Source organism: Homalodisca vitripennis, unplaced genomic scaffold, assembly GCF_021130785.1.
Source record: "Homalodisca vitripennis isolate AUS2020 unplaced genomic scaffold, UT_GWSS_2.1 ScUCBcl_781;HRSCAF=3485, whole genome shotgun sequence".
Lineage (NCBI taxonomy): Eukaryota > Metazoa > Arthropoda > Insecta > Hemiptera > Cicadellidae > Homalodisca > Homalodisca vitripennis.
The window spans coordinates 69,064-88,831 of record NW_025776945.1 but is presented as its reverse complement, the minus strand read 5'-3'; the positions used below and the strand labels follow the sequence as shown (position 1 = coordinate 88,831).

The following is a 19,768-nucleotide window of genomic DNA, read 5'->3' as shown; positions in this document are numbered from 1 at the left end:
CTGATTCAGCAGCAATCATACTAACGAAGCGGTTTACTATCGATGCATCAGGAATTCGACATTTATTATAAACAGCCAGCTAACAGCTGTGTTCACACTTGATGCATTGTACTCGGCACTTGATGAATTGTCTGTTCGTCTGTTATTTCAGCAATCAAGTATTGTTGAATAATTGCAACAAAATAGAACTCCTCAAACTCCTCAATAGCTCTTCTGTAAATGAGCAATTTTTTGCATAGTGCAATACTTTACAGCAGTGGTTCATAAACGTTTTTGGTGCTGTACCACCTAATATATTTCAAAACCTTTGTATAACACTGATTTATATGCAATAGTAAACCATGTATCTGTAAAAAATGCTATTTTGACATTACTAATATTTAATACTATTCTTAGGTAAAGAGTTGCTGTTTTACCTTTACAATAAATAAAAACAAAAATTTATTTTAAAGGTTACTTTGAAAACTTTTGTGTAGATTTCTACGTTTAATATAATAAGTGAAATTTGTAATAAAATATTACTAATGTACAAATTTAAAAACTAAATGTGTTGTTGACTAGCAACAGAAACAAATTCAGGATTATTTGGAAAATATTAACAAAAATAAATAACCTTTACCAGGATAATTTTATATTTTTCAAATGTAATTACAGTAATGCGAATACAAAACAATTTTATTTAACCCTAGAACTGGCAATCACCACATATGCGGTTCATTTGGTCTTCCAAAATTGGCATCGTCGCATATGCGGTCCATTTGCACTGTTTTGTTTTCACAACTCGTGAAAGTGTTTAATTATCAACCAATCACGTTTTATCTCATACCAATGTAAGGAAGAAGAATCAATCTACATATCGATACCGGTTTTGTTGGTCTTTGCTTTTATGTTACACTTGGCGGGACATACGATCGACATTTTTCGCAAGAGGTGGTACTGCGTCAAGAGTTTTCAACACAATAACCTCGAATTGGTCTCGTTTTAAAGGGGAGGAGTCAAGCTACGCGGCAATGTTGCAAACATGTCGAAAAAGTATTCCCTACAGCTGTGAGAGTACCAGGACACTTACTTTCTGGACGTGCCTCGTAGAATAAAATACGGGTACGGATTTTTATATAAACTATTATAAGTATAATTTTATGCATTTATAGTGCAACAAACTATATATTGCCGAAATCAGCATAAAGTTTGGAAGAAAATGTATATCTCAGATTCTTTCTTGATACACAGGAACTTTGCTAGGCAACGGAATATTTTGGTAAAAAATTCAAAAAAAATTGTTGATAGTAAAACAAAATTTGGTGTGGTTTTTTTTATAATTTATTTAATTTCTTTAGGCATATTTAGATTCTGTAAATCTTTTCTGAAAATAATCATGTATAATATGTTACATTTGGAGTAAGTTAATTGGTATAAATACTTGTATAAAAACCCATTACATATCAATCTAAAATTCTGTGGCATTTCAGGAACAACCATTGCCAGTTCTAGGGTTAACAAATGAATGAGATACATGGGCTTGGATGTATCAACTCAAAATTGTAATGTCTGGTGAAATGGCAAGTCATTCTCAAAAGAGGCCAGTCTATTACTGTAATTGTTATTTAGATATATTAAGGATGAGAATCCAGCTTCACACAAGTACAAAGTTGTGAATGGTAGAAAAATTTCACTGCTCTCTCTGCGATCTCACAGTACTCTTGGCGTCTTTGGATCCAAAAATTGATAAGAGTAGTTTGGTTAAAAACTTCTTTCAGATTTGAATCACAGTTTAATTCAAACAATTGCTCTTTTTAAGTTGTTTAAAAAATTCAGTTATTACTATTTTCGCGATAACAAAATGAATTTTTGACCCACATATCAACATCAAAGTTTTCTGGAAATAATTTATACAAATTTTCCTTTAACTCTTTGTAAAACATTGTAACGTTTACTGATATCACGTAATAGTGTGTTACTAAGTGAAAGCTTATTTTTGTATACAAAGGTTCAAAAGTGAAGGGAACAGTGGAACCTTCCCTTTCTTAGCTTCACCATCTGCAAAACCTGAATCTTCTCACATACTTGAAATGGAGTATTGTATGTTCCTTGAAGGCTCCTGTTAACATCATTGAGCTTAGGGAAAATATCTGCCAAGTAAGCCATCCTACAAAGCCATAATTCATCAGTGAATCAATATCCCATGCCCTAATTCGATAACAGGAGTAAAAAATGTCCCTCAAAATGTTAAGAAATGGCCCAAATTGAGGTTCTCAGTGATAGCCAAGAATACAAACACAGAATAAATGGCAGCTCTCAATATGGGCCATGTCTTGTCACAGTAAATCTATTCTAAATCAGATATTTATTATTCAATATAAATAATGTTGGTGTCATTAGATCTGTGATAAAATCCTCTAAATAATTCTTGAGAAAAATTGCAGGTTCTTAAGATATTCAAAGTTTTAATGGCCGCCATTTTGAAAATACTAAAGATAATTTCATTATACATTTTTCAGTAACTGGCCTTGTTATCATATATATTTTATAGGTTTATTATTGTTTGTTTATTAGTGTAGCAGAGGTTTGTATAACATGTTTACACTTGTTAGTTTTCAAAGTGGTAATGTGTGGTGTAGTGTTTTAAAATGTTTATATTGAATATTGGGAAATTGTTAGACTCATACATTCTCAAATAAGGAAATACGCAAACAAGAAAATAATAAATATGATTTTTTAGCATAGGTTATATATAAATGAAAAGAGAAGACAAATTTTTATTGTATAAAACTATCTGTCCAGATACTCTCATGTTGAGGCAGAGTGTCCGTTTATCTCATTTGATGATCTGCTGGACCGGCTGGAAGACTTGGTCTGCGATGTAGTTCAGCGAGTTCTCGACTCCCCATATGGTGAGATTGTCTACGAGCTCAACCCTGTAAGTACTTCACCATGATAAATATTCACAATGAAGAAGATTTTTCTCATGTATTGTTGCATTTCTATTTTATTTTGTTGTTTTTTAGACATTTTATCTTATATTACCTTTAAATTCTAATTGCTTTCATATCTTGGCCATTATAAAGATCAATAATTGATACCTTGTTATTATCCGGAGGCCACTATTTTTCAAAGAGTTTTTCTTACCAAGGACCTAAAAAGATTACATTATTTTAGAGAAGCGACTTTATTTGAATTACTGTCTAAATCGCATGTCATTATGACGATCAGTTCTTGTTTTTCTACCTTCCAAAAGGAAACAATGTTGGCGAGAGGGAGGCCACTCTGTCCCTATCCTTTTATTTGTTACTAGGCTATATAAGTAGGATATGTACGTACATACATACATATTATAAATATAAAAATGTAATGACCGTTCACATGATCAGAGCTTGAATACAGAAATTTTTCTTTCATTGCTGAAGCGCACTGATGGCCACATGGGCATTTCCGATCGGTACGTTCCCAACCACGGGTCATGTGCCAAATCGGTCAACGTGATCTAACATGAGAAAAGTCGGACAATCTGGGGCGTGATCTAAGGTCGGGAAAATAGCGATAAGAAACGCCCTGGCCACCACTCCACACTACTGACAAAAATAGAAAAACGAGATAGTACCCAAATTCAAGCTCAGATCACGTGAACACTCGTAAAAGTTATCTTTAACTTTGGTACTACTAACAACATACTTATGATAACCTAATTTAAAGCTACTTATATCAGGGTGGCCACCCGACCGCGAAAACTGGGAATCTTTCTGTAGAACTAAGAAAATCTCATAAAACATTTCTCCATCTTTAAGAACTTATGAAATCAAGATATAATTTCATTCTTCCTTGAATCAGGACCTGATTAATCTCATCTTATTTTTATGTGACATTGTTCATAAAACTGCGAATAAAGATTGACATATATTCACAAGCCTCATCTGACACCTGTTGCATTCACTAGTGTAGTAAAGCTTATCTCCGTTGGTTCTACCCGTGTCACAGCAAGTAGGATAACAGTGAAACACGTAACAATCATTTGATCAATTAAAGTCGGCCCACCGATCGTCTCGGGCCTAAGCCACTATACGAGTGGTAGCTGTAAGCAGCAAAGCGATGGTGGCCAAGATACAAACAGTGTTTTTTTGTTTGAGTTTTATTCAGTCACCGAAATGATTCTCTGAACAAAGTTGTACAACTCCTATTCTTGAATAAGACCAGCGTTTTGAAAAGATGTTTGTTGATTGTGCAGGCCTAAAATGTACAGTGTTCGCCCTATAAATTGGCTTAGAGTTCGATTCTGTGAGTATTATTATCTTTTTGACAGTCTGATAAGAGATGCAACCTGGTTTTTTGAGTACACCAGAACATCAGTTGGATTTTTACCGGACCTGATAAGATACCTTTTTCGAGAAGAGAATGGTTTGTGACACTAAGTAAAGCTAAGAAGGAGGCGGTTGGGCCCAACACGATGCGCAGCAATGACAGAATGATCTGAGTTCTAAGCAGCAGGGAAAAAGGTGATGTCCGGAATTTGCAACAGATCAGCGGCATCATGTGGGTATTACTATTCTGCTCACACATGTTGTGGCCAGAGTCAAGCGTTCTCCGAATATGTAATCTTTAGGTCGCCACTCTAACGCTTACCGCCCACCACTTCCCACCTGTACCGTGGCCGAGGTCTTGGTTGACCTTTGAATGATTGCTCCTCACACATGTTCTGGTTGGACATCAGATTACATAGGTTAAAACAAAGAAAGTGATGTTGTGTTTTTATATCACGGTCATATCTAAACTTTGATTGAACTAGGTGTGTTTACACTAACAAAATGTTGCGCGAGTTTTGCGTCCGAGAGTAATAAATCGCTAGCCTAAACGGGCCAGTGTCTGATAGTTGTGTGCAAGAACTGAAGAGCAGTGTCGGTCATTAAAATTTAAATCATTGAATTAAAAGACATTTATCTCATTTAATCCTTTAAATCATTTTTAACTTCTTTTTCTTAGTCATAGGCTGATTTTAATTAAATTATCGTATAAAGCGTATAAAAAATATACAGTTAAATTCTAATTACGTATAGCAAAATTATTAATACGTAACTGATTACAGTTTTGTGTATGCATCATGTAGAAATTATTAAGTGAATTTTTCTAATCATACCATAATTTATTAATATGAATTTTTTAATACAGTAGCTGGTTTGCAAATATACCGGTTAGGAATAAATCTATAAAAGTACATATTTCTTCTCTTGACTATGTTTGAGTTCTGGAATTATCTAAGAAGCACAAAAATTGTTCATAAGTCAAAAGTCCATGATTAAAGTTTTTGGTAATTGCAGGTTACGTTCGAAAATCAGGTAAATCTCTATCTTTAAAGATTAAAATTCTCACCTTTCCTTGTGTATATATTTTGGAAAAGTTAAAAGTTTTATAAAAAACCTCAACAATTAGATCCATGTATGTTTAATTATAGGCCTGTAAGAGACTCTTTGGATTTAAATGGGGACTTAAACCCAAAATGATATATTGGATTTATGAAACCATAGTAAAACCAATGGTCACATATGCTGCTCTAGTGTGGTGGCCGAAGGTCGAACAAACAACAGCTGCAAGAAGGCTACAGAGTCTTCAGAGGTTAGCTTGCTTAAGCATCACGGGAGCAATGAGCTCCTGCCCAACACTAGCAATAGAAGCGGTTCTGGGTTTATACTCCTCTTGATACAGATACAGATACAGATAACTTTATTCATGAGCTTCAAGCACAGAATGGTGTCAAAATTTTTATAATTATAATTTATTTATTTATTTTTTGTAGTGTAGTGTCAAGTAGCACTGCTGACGTCAGGTCTTACGCGAGCGATGAACTCCTCCATGCTGTATAGTGGGATGTCTGCAAGCCATTGCCGGAGCCTCTTCTTCAACGTGGAGGATGTGCCTTCTTTTATTGACTGTGGAAGCATATTGTACAGTTTTGCTCCAGCGTATGAGGGTTTCTTTGAGAAAATAGAAGTTCTGTGGATGGGAAGATTAAAGTTGCTATTGTGCCTTGTGTTGTAGTTGTGAAAATTTCTGTTTCTTGGAAGAGGTGATTTTAGAGCGAAATCAACTGTCTCTAGGATGTATAATGAGACTGCAGTTAAAATTCCAAGGCTTTGAAAGGAGTTCCTGCAGCTTTATCTTGGCTGAAGACCTGCCATGGATCGAAGAGCTCGTTTCTGGAGCACCAGCACTCGTTTCAAGTTTTCTTGCTTTGCCCCACCCCAGAATATTATACCATATCTGAGGTGAGACTCGAAGAGGGCATGATAGCATGTTCTTGTTGCTTCAGCCGTGCTGATGGCTCGAATACGCTTCAAGGCGAAAATTGAAGAGCTCAGCTTCATGCAAAGAGAGTCAACATGGTAGTTCCAAGACAGCTCATCATCAAGAACTATATCTAAGTGTTTTGTTGAAGTTAGGGTTTGAATGTTAGGAGGACCAGTGACCTTATTTTTGAGCTTTCCCATAATCAACTGTGTAGTTTTTTCTTCATTGAAGACCAGATCGTTGTTGATGCAGTAGTCTTGTGCTGAGCTCACAGCAATGAAGTTGTTCACTTCCAGTGCTTCTGCCGCCTTGTCGCTAGTCAGGAGCATGGTGTCATCGGCAAACATGATGGCCTTGCTATACCGGCTGACATGGTTTGGAAGATCGGCTGTGAACAAGGCAAACAGCACTGGACCCAAGACCGAGCCCTGGGGGACTCCTCTCTTAACATTCAGTGGCTTTGATCTGATCAAAGTTGTAATACCATTGGCGGTTCCTTTCAGCTCCACAAGCTGCATTCGACTACTTAGGTAGCTTTTAAACCAAGAGTGTGCTATTCCGACAACTCCAAGATGTTCGAGTTTGCCTAGAATCATCTTGTGGTCAAGGCAGTCGAATGCCTTGCTTAAGTCAAGTGATGTGCTAATAATTGTTTTCCCAGCATCCAAATCGTTAATCATACTCCAAGAGCTGTTGCTGTCGAGCGGCCCGGAACGAAGCCATGCTGTCCTTCAAGGTTCATGTTGTTCCGCTGAAGATGAGCTCTGAGTCTACTTAAGACAACTCTCTCCAGGACTTTTGAGAAGGTGGAAACCAACAAGATAGGCCTGTAATTCTTGATTTCATCTTTTCGCCCTTTTTTATGGAGGGGATATACTTTTGAGGTCTTCATTTTAGATGGAAACACACCTTGTGCCAGAGACTTATTTATTACGTCAGTCAAAGGAACCAGCAGTTCCTCCCCACAAGATTTCATGAGCCTTGAAGACATATCATCCACACCAGCTGAAGAAGATGATTTAGTTGCTCTGATGATTGTCCGGATTTCGTTCATCGTAGTTGGAGCGAAGACCCTGAGATGATCGTCAACAGTAAAAGTATTATCAATAGGTGTATACCTTTTTGGGAGATTATTTTTTATCAGGGTTTCTTCGGCACCATTGATGAAGTAGTTGTTTAAATGTTCAGAAATGGTGTGTAAATTGCAAGTAGTTCCATTGGCTATTTTTAGTGAAGATATTGAGTCAGTTAAGTTTTTTAATGTTTTTCTTTCAGCATCTATTATTGTCCAGATGGCTTTATTCTTGTTTGCAGATTCAGAGATGAATTTCTCGCTGGCTGACTGCCTCAATGATCTAAGCTTGAGGTCGTAAAGTTTTTTTTCTTATGAGCCGCATCTGCTTTGTCTTCTTCCGGTCTTCCATTCAGAATAAATCTGTCACGTGCTACAATATAGGCGTTCTTCTTTTCGCTCACCTCTCTCTGTCCATAGGCAATTATTTTATGTTTTACAGATTTATTGCGATATGTCTTGTATGGACAAGCAAAATCCAAATTGGAACCATCAAGAGTGATGAATTTGGGAGTAAGCAATGTCTGCATTCTCCTCCGTAAGCACTCCATCCCAGGACTGATAAGTGATCGTCTCTTTAAAGGTGAACATTGTATTGCAGTTTGAACTGGCGTCGAGTAGAGACAGTCGATGTACTTTTCAACGATGGTACATTTATAGTACATATTTGACCAGTATGGTCGGACAGGTGTTCATCAACTATATCCACTTTTACCAGATCTTGGTCGAGACTTGAGCACACTAGGTCGATGGAAGACTGTGACGTACTTGTTATTCTAGTGGCGGAGAGAGGTAACCTATGTATACCAAAGGAAGCTAAAAGCTCATTTAAGGATGATTTATCTCTTGAATCTTTCAGGTGATCAACATTTAAGTCTCCCACTATGCAGATCCCACTGTTGTTACAAGGTAGTGTCTCAAGCACATCCGACAGTAGCGCCAGTTGCATCTTCGAGGGGGGGCATCTGGTGGTCGATAGGCACCCAAAATGAGAAGATTTCCTCCATTAATTAGTGGAGATATTTAGCCTGACAACTCCAAAAGGAGTTCTCTGCTAGACTGTTTCAATGTGTAGACTCTCCAGGGGGTTAACAATTGAGTCGTGGCTGTAAATGGCAACGCCGCCCTTTTTGTGATTGGTCCTGCTGAAAGCTACTATTAGCTTATAGCTTATAAGATGAACATTTGAGATGGAGTCGCAGTCTAGCCCATGTTCTGTGATAACGAGAATGTCAGGTTTTATGACTATCAAGCAGACAGTTTCAAGCGTTTCTATCTTGTTTCCAATGCGGTCTACATTCTGGTGAAGTTATAGTTGTCTTTTCAGAGACGAGTTGATTATTATTTCTTCCCTTTGTTTCTTGCTTCCACCTGTCTTTGTAAGGGGGGCCTAATGCTAAAAAACGTTTGTTGCCTTGCTTCCTCTGAGATGAGTATTCTGATGTAAATAAACCTTGAGAAATGGCATTATCTGCATCAGTGGTTGAGTCTATGGATGGGTTGCTTTTGTTCTGAATGTCATTGTCCTGCTCTGTGGGGTTGTTTATGTATCTGGAGAGAAAATCCTCCATGCTCATGGCCAGGAAGTGAAGAGAACAGCTGCGATGAGCGCAATGAAGCTTCTAGGAACAAAGGTAATAAATGCTACCTCCCTAGAAGGTCACAATGAAGAAATATTGGAAAATTTTCCTGAGGCTGAAATGCTAACCAAAGTATTTGATACTATGGTTTAAGAAATACTCCTTTGAAAAACCATATACGGTCTCTATCGGAAAGTAGGGAGGAATGGCATTAAAAGGGAGGCCTACCCTAAAAAAGGAGTCTGAAGTTTTACACCGATGGTTCACTCCTAGACTCAAGGGCAGGATATGGAATACATGGACCTGGAGTTGACAGGCTGTGCCCCTAGGAAGACATGCCTCAGTTTTTCAGGCGGAGGTCATTGGCAATAGATTCATGTTCTAGAAGACTCACACAGTTGGGGACAAAAGGAATTATCATACCTAATACTCTCTGATAGTCAGGCTGCACTGAAGGCACTGGATACCTGTTCAATTGATTCGAAAGAGGGTCTGGGAATGCAGGAATGCTCTAGCAGAGCTAGCAACAAACAACAGAGTAACACTCGGCTGGGTGCCGGGTCATGAAGGAATTCATGGGAACGAAAAAAGCGGACATCCTCGCCAAAAAGGGAGCAGAATCCACATTGGTGGGCCTGAGCCAGGTTTTGGAATATCCCTTCTCCAACATTAAAGCTCTGGTTTAAAGATTGGGAAAAGAGGACAAGATACAAGAATTGGAGTAGAGCCTCGGGTTTAAGAATATCCAAAATGTTTATCTCTCCTTATGCAAAAGGGTGGACAGCTCTCCTAGACCAGAATAAGTAGGATATAAGACTGATATTAGGAATGTTGACAGGACATGGCCCTCTGAGGAAGCACCTTTTGAAGGTGGGCCTTAGTCGGAGCAGCGAATGTAGACTCTGTGAGAAGAGGAGGAGTCAGCAGAGCACATTGGTTGGATTGTCCTGCCATCGTAGAAGACTAGTATAAGATACTTGGGAGCATATCTCCTCAGCCCCAAGGACATCAGAGAACAGGAGCCCTTAAATCTGATTGGTTTTTGCAAAAAGCCTCGGTTTTTTTGAGGGCACAAATTAAAGTAAGGAAGGCGCAAAGGTCTTTTAGGACTAGGTGCGGGGACAAAGTGTCCTCTTCCCTCAGAAGGGAAAAAAAAAAAAAAAATGTTGTAATTATATTTAATATGAAATTGTGTAATATTTAATATTATAAATACATTCTTATACAATATGAAAATGGCCAAATCTAGTTGTGTTTATAATAATATTCCACAATCATATTAAGACTTTAAATTTGATATAATTTATTTCTTTCTTCGTAGAAATTACTCTTATCGATTTCACAAAGAACTATATAGATTTTTTTATATAATTCAAATTGGCTCTTGGTTCCTATACTATATTTTAAAACAGTAAATGTCTTACTTAATAAAAGGACTTAAATTTGTTGTTTTAAATTTAAAAGTAGTAAATTATTATTATTGTTTGCGTATCCTAGTTATTGGAAACACATTTGTGCCATTCATAATAATTCACTAACTTTTATTGTGTGAATACATGACTGATCTATAAAACCTTTACAGCATATGCAAAATACTTGGAAAGTTACACGTATGTTTACTGTTAATTTTATTAAATTAATTTTAACAATTTAATAATACATGTTTCATTTCATTACAGGAATTCAAGGTTCCCAAGAAGCCGTTCTTGCGTATGAACTATTCTGATGCCATAAAGTACCTGAAAGACAACAACATCACTAAAGAAGATGGTTCTTTCTACGAATTTGGAGAGGTGAGCAATACGTTTCTGTATGTGTGTAACTTTGTTCCTTCCAATATAATTTATTTATTCTTTAATTACTTGTTTAATTTCACCTCTGTACTTCTTGTACAAATAAAGAAATTATTCATTAATTCATTCGTTGTGATATAGGCCTACATGTAAACATGTTTCTTCGTTATAGTATAAAAACTAACTTTTAGTCTCATAGCTGAATGTATCCAGTAGTCATTCTAGACAGATTTGATTTGAGTATGTCCAATCTTGAGAGTATTCACTTTTTAAGTTGATTCTTGATTAAACTTCCTAATGAAATCCTTTGGTAGCAATGTCTATTTAAAGTTCTAATCATAATATTAGCAATGTCACTTCTGTTTAACTTTTCTACTAAATGCTTTAATTACACTTTTTAATAATCCATCAAAGTTCTTATAGAAGTTGTGATGGTACCCAGTTGAAATCGATTCACTTAATACACCTCACTCTCGCAAATGTGATTGATGAATCTTCATACTGTGTAGCCTCTTGCCATCTTATTTGACCTAACTAACAATTTTTTTATATGTTCCGATTTTATTAGTAACCATAATGATGGAGGTACTAGGCTCCTTTTTACTGAGAGTAGGAGATCAAAATAAAGTATTACAATTAAGTTATTTCAAGATTTTTTAGGGGTTATTTTATAGGGTGTTAGATTTTCATAAGACTCAAATTGCAAAGATCTCGTGGATTTAGTGCAGGCAATGCACAGACAGACCATGGACTTGGTCTACTACGTGGGCCCGAGGCAGATTAGGATCAGAACAGCTGGTTCTGGTGTTTGCACATTTTTGAAACGCTCTTTATCACTTGTACCTTTCTGCTGCCTCCTGGTCACATCCTACCCACCTTCCTCCTTCCTACATCCTCCATTTATAATTTCCTGTCGAGATCTGTTTAGTTGATAAAGATACGATCAAGTGAACAGAGGTTTCGTCTCTACAACCATACATCTGTTCTATCACCTTTGACTTCTTATTTAAGTGAAAATTTATATAGATGTTTTCGGTTTTTTTATGATATTGTTTAAGTTTTTAAACATTGAAATTTGCAGGACCTGATAAAACTGGTTCTGAATAAATACCCTTTTTTACATTTAGATTAAGAGCTTCCATTGAGGAGTATGTAAATTAATTTACAAAGATTAAATGAGAGATCTAGAAAGTATTGACGTGTTGAAATGAATGTTAATGGTGAAAAGATTGAGTAAATGTTGAAGATTTTGAATTAGTATTACTTATACGGAGATATTCACTTATGAATTGTGAATTCACTTAAGTGTAGTCTTGGAGTATCATTATATGGACACTTTATGAAAGTGATTATATTATTTAGTATTTCTTTATTGTAAGAGAAGAACTTATAATACAATTTTAGTATTAACGTTAGTTCAGTGTATGAATAACGAATTTATTTCAAACAGAAAATGTCCATAGTAATTACTATTAAAGTTCAATATTTGTTTTATTGAGTTGAGAGTATTCTGAAATTTCAAGTTTTAACAGAAAAATTAAGGTTTACAGTTTATTTTCAAATTATTAAAAGTGTACGTAGAACCAGGTGATTTCTTTGTTTTTATTGGGTGGCTGAATTTTATTTAGACAATTAGTTTATAAACCTTTGTATGAGTTTTTGTTAAAAGATAATACACAATGGTTTTGTTAATAGATATCAAATGTCATTAATTATGAAAGTCCAATCTATTGAAACGAATGACTTTAATTTTTTACTTTAATTTAATTGCATGTACAATATAAGTACGCCCTATGGCTTCCCGAAATAGCAAACCTCTGCATTAAATTATTATGACTGGCCAATATTTTCAACAATTTTAACTTAAAAGACAAGGCTAGGACTCATTAACTTACTGATTTGATTACATTTTTGAGTGTGGAAACATTGATTGCAAAACTTCAATAGGCACTCTACTCGTGATCTGCAAGCCATTCAAAATTTACAGTGTGACTCTGATGTGGCCACGTAGGGTCTTGAGGGGACAACTGCAATATACGTAATTTGGCAACCAACCCACACTCTATAATTTATTCCATCTCTGTATTCTTGTTACAAAGCTGGATTTGAATGTTTTGACAAAATCCTTGCATTTGCAACAATGTATCTTAATAAATTAAGTGGTGTATCTAATGAAGAATTGAAGGGTTATCATCTTTGATTGGCACAGGATATCCCCGAGATGCCGGAGAGAAAGATGACGGATGCCATCAATCAACCGATCATGTTGTGCCGCTTCCCTGCGGGTATCAAGGCCTTCTACAATGGCGCGCTGTCCGGAGGATAACCAGCTCACCGAGTCTGTGGACGTCCTGTTGCCCAACGTCGGGGAGATTGTGGGAGGTTCCATGCGTCTGTGGGATCACGACTCTCTGATGGAGGGCTACAAGAGTGCTGGTATCGACCCACACCCTATTACTGGTATACTGACCAGGTAATAGAGACAAATTGATAAATTGGTTGTTTGTTCCTACACATATTTTAACCCTTATAAACGTCACAGACGCCGTATGGCGCATAGACAAACTACTATCTCCAAACGGCAAAGACGCGGTACGGCGCATCGACACAAAACTGCGTCTCTATAGCAAATTTAAGTTCCTTTTAAATCCGATCAATGTCACTAACGGTATGCGTCAACCATGTGTGTGGGTTATTGACCTATGTCAAGCGTTACATATAGCTGTCGCGTTACATTGTTTGAAACAATAGACGCGGTGTCTAGACACTCTCCCCCCCGCCACACGGCACAGACGCCGTACAGCGCGCGCGCTTTTGTTTGCAGTTTGGCTTAAGGTAGTGCGTGTCTAACCATCGCTGAGTCGGTTTCCTTCGTCGTGTTTTCTGTTTTATATGGTTTTATTTATTTGTTAAAAGTATTGATATCTTAGTTTTAGTATTCATTTAGTGTTTTTAGTGTCATTTTAGTGTTTTAGTGTCACCTATTTGTGTGTTCAGGTACTTTGGGATATTATACCGACCACACCAGTATGAAGAACACAAAATATAAAAATTTATAGCTAAACAAACATGATAGAACGAAAAAACAAACTCTCTTTAATTACAAAATTACAAGCATTTCCAGGCATTGTGAATCGGTATTGTTTGTCGCTGTTATCTTATCTTTCTCGAGAATCCCGACTACGACAGGCCACGTGGCATCACATGATTTGCGCGGTACATAATTGCCTTTCCCATTACAATTCAATTTATATTTCTGATCAGATCCTCTAGAATTTGATATTTTACTGATGGTACTATCTCGAGGGATGTTTTTCTTTCGTTGACATCAGCGAGAAGGCATTGCACTCGCATTTTGGGGTGGCGGAGTAGCCTATGATCAAGAATAAAAACAAGTTTTGAGTGTTTTTTTCAATAACGAGTTTAGTTTTAGTTTTGATCATGTTTGTTTTTATTGAATTTTTGTGTTTGGAGAAATGTAGAGGTAAAACACGGAAGTACAACAAAGCGACGCACCAGCTTAACGGGCGGCGAGACTCTGCAATCACGTTATCTACTACTAGACCGCTCGACTTTGACCTCTGTCTGAGGATGGGAGAGGGGTTTGCGATAAGACGATTCCTGTTTTATATTGACGAAATATTGTTCTACGCTAATCTAGTAATCAGTAGAAGCAAAATTGTCAAATAACAATTCATGTCTGGGTGTGGTCGGTATAATTCCAAAGTAACCGTGTTCATTATTAGTGATAAATAACATGTCTCTTAACATTGACAATCCTGAGTACAGTGACTTTATAATTTTAAAATTTTTACTTTTTTATACTTACCATAATTATAGAAAGTAAAAATAAAAAAGAACTTTACACATTTAAATTTTTTTTTTTTAATATTGTGCCGTTTGCTGGAAAGTCGTGAAAAGATATACTGACGTTATAAGGGTTAACATTTACCCCCACTGCAACTTTTTTTACTCTCAACCTGATTGACCCTGCACCATGGTGTGCTGCATAATGGTTGTGGATTTCTTGTACAAAAGGCATATCCAGAAACTGATGAGCAAGGAGTGTTGTAGCATCTTCTGTATGTCCACCGTAACTCCCTTGTTCTAATTGCCAAATACACGTCATAAAAAGTTATTAAAATGATATTTTGGAACTAAAAGTGAATATTAAAGACACTAATATTTCAAATAATATGATGAAAATCAGTAATGGTTTATAATTTATTTTTCTAATCTTAATATTTTTTGTATGTGTTGATTTGATTGAGTGTTAATCTTATAAAACTTAGTGTTTAGTTTATTATTAGCCCTATTTTTTACATTATTTTCTTTTAGAATTAAATGTTCTTAAAGTTTTGGTTAAAAAAGTTTACCCTGTAATTTATGACCCATTTAATGAAATTAATGTACTTAAAATTCTAAACAAAGTATGTTTTTTGAGACAGAATCTTGCATATTTTGTCTGATATCTGAGAAATGAGTTGCTCTTACAGGTCTGGGAACCTATTTTATTCAATTTTTTCAGTTCATTTTACGTAAAATCCAATAAATTCAACAACTATCCTTACGCCATACAAACATCAGTTTCACTTTATTTTCTGTCCTTTCCTAGAAAATCAGGCGAAATATTTCACTAGCCGTAGCTCGCTAACAAAGTGGTTCCGGAATATGTTTATATATGAACTTTTTTTCATTATTTTGAATGAGAGAATCACCTGAGAATTTTGTTGTTGGGTTAACTCGTGGGACACCCTGTATACACATTATTATATATATAGGGCCTATATGAAATACAGTATATATAAGTAATAGTATGTCACCTTAAACAAGTTTTAGTGAAACGTATAATTTTTCATTATTTCGTACAATACCTAGGTGAACACATTTTTATACTACATTGCCTACAGGTGTGGTTATTTTCATGATCATCGAAATAACAACAAACATCAGGTGTCTGCATTAAAAGGAAAAGTAATATTTTCTGCAGTTATGCCGACTAAAAACAATAAATGAATAAAGAATAAGATTAGGAGTCACAAACCTGTTCAGTGCTACTATCTAACAGACAACAGTACAACCATGTACACACAAATTTCATGATGAGGCTCTGATGATCTTCTCATAGCATGGTAATTAGTAGTTATAAAGATGTTCTATCCGTAATTGTAACATTTTTAGTAGTAGAATTCATTGATTAAAAGTTGTGTGAAGTACCAGTTATCTGACTGAACCATTATGTTTCAGAGGAAGTATGGAAACCTGCCTCATGGTGGTTACGGTCTGCGGGGCTGGAGCGATTCCTATGCTGGTTATTGAACCGTTACCACATCCGCGACAGGTCTGCCTGTACCCACGGTTCCTGTGCGTTGCCGTCCGTAGGACATCAGACCGTCAGATTTTACCCTTGTCTACTTATTACATTTTCATATGTTCCTTTGATACAACACAATCAATATCTTTTTTTCCACCTAAGTTCTTATTCTGGGCATAGTTGGTGTATTTAATACGCAGACAGCTTTTTATTGTATACTCCTGGAGCTAGGTAACAATGTATATAGCATTTATCTAAAAGAGTTTTATGATTTAGGATACTTTTTATTACGAATTTTATGTGTTTAAGCTGTATAACATTGACTTAATTTTAATTTGATATACTGAAACAATTAATTTATATTGTGTTGAATGAAAACATAAAAAGTTAATTCATACCTGGAACATATAGTAGTATCATATAAAATCTGACGAATTAGTTTTATTTTATAAGTTGAACTTTTATATTCAAGCTTTCAGCTCTTAAGCTTATACTATAGTATCAATGCACTTATTGATCTGTTGGGTTTTTATTTTAATTTTACATCGTGAGATAAATTATTCAGGGTCAGTTGTTTGATTTATTTATTTACTGTACAAAGAATATTGCATTAAAAATTGGCATTAATAAAGAAGTGTCTGTTATTATTTCTATCGTCCTAACAAATAATTTTTTTCAACTGATCTTACAGTTGAAAATAGTTTTATTAGTTTTATAGTTCTGTCGTGCACCAAACAGTTTGATCTTGTGTGGTTGCAGTGAAAAGGAGATTGGAACGATGATCTTTTTTTTATTAACCATCCAAAGTAATGGGAATTTTAAGTTTCACTGATTTGGAGAGACCGATTGTCAATATTTTTGTTTATTTTCTTGGTATAATACAACCGCAAGTTGTATTCATTGTTTACTTTTTTAGTGGCAGCTGCTAAAGTTAGATATGTTTTTATGATATCAGCAGTTTTTCGTTTGTTAAAAAAACTGATCAATTTTTGGTGTAAATAATTAAGTGTACCCAAATGTGAGGAATATTTTATCAAAAGCGTATGGTTGAGTCTGCTATGAGTAAAACAAGGCTTTACGAAGTGTGATATAAATGTTTCAAAGAATGGCTGTGAAGACATTGAAGATGATGAACATTCCGACTCAGCCTCAGCACATCAACAATTGATGGAAATGTGAAAAAGTGGGAAGAAGAAATGGTTAATTGGACAATCACCGTATTACAATCAGAGAAGGTCACTGATAATATTAGCATATCAATTGGCTCATGCTATAAAAATTTTTGAATTTTTCTGGAATGAAACATGTAGGAGCAAAATTTGTTCCAAAAATTTGTTGAATTTTGAACAAAAACAGCAGCGAATAGAAGTTGCTCAGGAAGTCGCTAAATGAAGTCAACAATGATACAGAACTAGTGTTATAACAGGTGACGAAACGTGGGTTTACGGATATAATGTCAAAAATCTACGGCCTCAAATCATCCCAGTGGAGGCATTCTGGATCGCCAATACCGAAAAAAGGTTCAACAAGTGTAGTCGAACGTGAAGGTTATGCTCAATTTTGTAATTGATCTTATCTCCATCCAACAATAATTTAAACACGCTAAGGTTTAAATCTCAAGTGAGGCAATGTTTGGTGAGAAATTTTCGATATAGAAACAAAATTAGTTCTGAAAATAACCATTATAACATTTAAAATAATTACTTTTAAGTAAACAAACAAAAATGATTGGAAATTGATGGGCTGAAAGAATAACAATGTTTACTGAATTTAGTAACTACTTATTACTTAGTAAAACAGTAAATAAAAATAAAACCAGTATAAGAAAAAAAAATTTAGAGCCATTTATCAAATATACATTTTAGTTACATATATACATATACATTTGGAAAACTACATAATGTAAGGTCGGATTTCTACAACCGTGGCTTACGAAGAAATAAAATTCATATAATGATCAAAACCCATTGAGCTTTTAACGATGTGTACCTTAGCGATTATAACACTTTTTGTTTCAGGTGCCTACATTTCTCTACAGAAATTTTAAATACCATAATTATAATTCTTCATGTTGGACTAAGAGTGTGTTAACACACACAAGTGTGGACAATTTAAAACAACATTACGTAAGAAACTGTTTTTTGTAGATGCTTCCACATCTAGTAGACCTAAATCTTGCCCAATGCTACCTTCTTTTCTTCGAAACACCTTTGTCAGTGATGAAAGACTTGACCAGACAATGATCAACATCCATAAAATATTTTTCACCAGTTCTCCATAATTTTCATAACACAAAGCAACTCAACTGAAGTGCATTTTCTCAATCAATTTGCCTCACACATCTATCTTTCTAATGCTGCTGCTAATGAATTTCATAACTAATCAAAAATATTTAATGCCAAGGCAACTAAAAATTTGTTTTTCTTTTAAGTTTAAAGCTAATCTTTATTATTACTATGCTCTAATAGGTAAACATAAAAAAATATTAACCAGGGGCATTTTAGTAGTTCAAATTAGTGTATTTAATTGATAAAGAAATAGAAAACTGTTAATATTATCTCAATTCAAATATTATTTCAACAGTGTAATAAAACTATATAAACTACTAAATTATTAGTATATTTTCTTATCATTTATTTCTAGCCCAACTAATATATGGGAGATGTATATTTTGGGCCTTTCTTTTCTGGCTTTATTTTTTTTCCAATCTAGATCACAGTAACCATATTCATGCATTAAAACAAACAATCAAAGGGTAGCGTCACATGCAAATGTCTCAATAACTTAAATATCATGCTAATACAGGCCAAAACTAATACAAATTAAACACTAAATATACTAAATAGCGATAAAATGATTAACAATTAATAAATATAATCTATATATATACTTATATTCTAACGGTAATTAAATCTACCTAATTTCTATGGATCCTGATCACGGTCTTGTCCTTTGAACTGGACTGTACTGGGGCACTCCACCCGTCACATGTTGGACATAGAGGTCCCGGCTCCACTGGACAGCTGTGGAGACACAACGGCGGGAGAGGGCGACACTGTACTGCCGTGAGACACCCCAACCAGGGTGTCCCAAGCCCCTGTCCCAAATACCAACGCGCTCTGGCCTCGACTATAGCACGGCCAACCGTCTTCATAGGGCACGGTGACATCGACGATCCGACCGGACGGAGGCGAACCAAGTCATCCGGAAACCTCACGATTGACCATCAGGCGGTCCAGAGGGCCACGCTGATTCTGGAGCACTTCCACCCCCGGCGACGGACGGATCGCAGCGATGAGGTGTATCAAGAACCGCGTCATGGCCGCTTGGAGACCACGGACATGGTGTCAAAACAGTGAAAAAGCCGTGGACACGGTCATGGCGGCCAACACCGGCGGACCACCGGCTTCCCACCGTCTGCAACCATTGAGGGTGGAGTACAATAAGTCGCGCCCTGTGGATGAAACCTCCAGTCAGCGAACCGCACCATGGCGCCCCTCGTAGAGGAAGTGGTTGGAGGAGGGGCAACCAGCAGTAACAACGAATGGCCCCCTGCCCTGGTCCGGTTTGTTTTGGAGAGAACGGACCGGAAAGTGGGATTGCAGGGAGGATCGCAGGACAGAAGAAAGCTTTGACCAGTGGAGCCGCCGTCCACAGTAATAGTCGACCTCTCCCCAGGGACGAGACAGTTGGAAGGATCTCCTCTCCTCACACCACCCCCACCGGAGATCGGGAG

The 19,768-nt window shown here is 36.1% G+C and overlaps 1 pseudogene; it reads left to right on the top strand.

The window, feature by feature from the left end:
- LOC124371021 overlaps positions 1-19,391 on the top strand; it is a 38,169-nt pseudogene extending 18,778 nt beyond the window's left edge.
- The last annotated feature ends 377 nt before the right edge of the window (positions 19,392-19,768 follow it).